Raw genomic sequence first — 1,639 nt, forward strand, 5'->3', positions numbered from 1 at the left:
GATCCAACTAGTTTTTGAAGATGTCCAAGCGCGTTTGTTTATGCAATTGTGTGAGTTGTTTTGGGACCCATCTTGCAGAAACCTTATGAAACCCAAGTCTGTTGTGGATGATTTCGTAGGCAGAACCGTGACTAATTTGCAAACGAAGTGCCACTTCGTCAATAGTTAACCGTCTGTCTAAGAGAATGATTTCACGAGAACGCTCAATGGTTTCTTCATTTGTGGCGGTAAACGGTCGTCCGGCTCCTTCATCGTCCGTAACATGTGCGCGACCTTTTCGGAATTTTTCAATCCATTCGTAGACACAAAGTTGTGGAAAAACACTGTTCCCGTACTGTACTGAAAGTCTTCGATGAATTTCGGCCCCTGATACGCCTTCCGGCCACAAAAAACCTTTCGCTAAACGTTGTTTTTCTTTGGTGCAAATAGACAGCCGAGCAGCCATGATTAACAGCACGGCAGCGATAACGAAACTAACATAGCAGCTTGAAAATTGCAAAGATATAACAACAAATAAACAAAGCATGAGTTATCAACGTAAAACGACAGTACTAATAAACAAAAATATAACTAAATTGCGGGTAATAATTGACTTACTCTTGTACAACAGCCAAGAGGAAATAGTAAGAGTGGACGACCCAGGAAGAAGTGCTCGGATTAAGAAGGATGCAATCCAGGGATGTAGGCTTTCGCCTCTACTGCTCAATCTGTACATCGAAGGAGCAGTGATGAAATGAAAAAAAGTTCTGGAGCGGAATTAATATTCGAGGTGAAAGGGTATGAACGATACGATTCGCTGATGACATTGCTATCCTGAGTGAAAGTGAAGAACAATTACATGATCTCATGAATGGAATGAACAGTGTAATGAGTACAGAATATGGACTGAGAGTAAATCGAATAAAGGCGAACGTAAGGAGAAGTAGCAGAAATGAGAACGGCAAGAAACTTAACATCAGGATTGACGGTCAGGAAGTAGTGGAAGTTAAGGAATTCTTTTACGTAGGCAGCAAAATAACCAATGACGGACGGAGCAAGGAGGACATCAAAAGTAGATTAGCACTGATAAAAAAGGCATTCCTGGCCAAGAGAAGTCTACTAGTATCAATCATAGGCCTTAATTTGAGGAAGAAATTTCTGAGAATATGCGTTTGGAGCACGGCATTGTATGAGAGTGAAACATGGACTGTTGGAAAACCGGAACAGAAGATAATCGAAGCATTTGAGATGTGGGTGGTACAGACGATTGTCGAAAATTAGGTGGAGTGATAATGTAAGGGCCAACATCCTTGCCGCAGTGGTAACACCGGTTCCCGTCAGATCACCGAAGTTAAGCGCTGTCGGGCTGGGCTAGCACTTGGATGGGTGACCATCGGGTCTGCCGAGCGCTGTTGGCAAGCGGGGCGCACTCAGCCCTTGTGAAGCGAACTGAGGAGCTACTTGATTGAGAAGTAGCGGCTCCGGCCTCGTAAACTGACATACGGCCGGGAGAGCGGTGTGCTGACCACATGCCCCTCCACATCCGCATCCAGTGACGCCTATGGGTTGAGGTTGACACGGCGGCCGGTCGGTTGCGTTGGACCTTCGTGGCTTGTTCGGGAGGAGTTTAGTTTAGTTTTAGATAAGGTAAGGAATGAGG

The 1,639-nt window shown here is 45.0% G+C and overlaps 1 pseudogene; it reads left to right on the forward strand.

Annotated features, from left to right (window-relative positions):
• Nucleotides 1-1,279: 1,279 nt before the first annotated feature.
• On the forward strand, nucleotides 1,280-1,397 carry LOC126425630 (5S ribosomal RNA; annotated as a pseudogene).
• Nucleotides 1,398-1,639: the final 242 nt, after the last annotated feature.

The sequence above is a fragment of the Schistocerca serialis genome, chromosome 10, assembly GCF_023864345.2.
Source record: "Schistocerca serialis cubense isolate TAMUIC-IGC-003099 chromosome 10, iqSchSeri2.2, whole genome shotgun sequence".
Lineage (NCBI taxonomy): Eukaryota > Metazoa > Arthropoda > Insecta > Orthoptera > Acrididae > Schistocerca > Schistocerca serialis.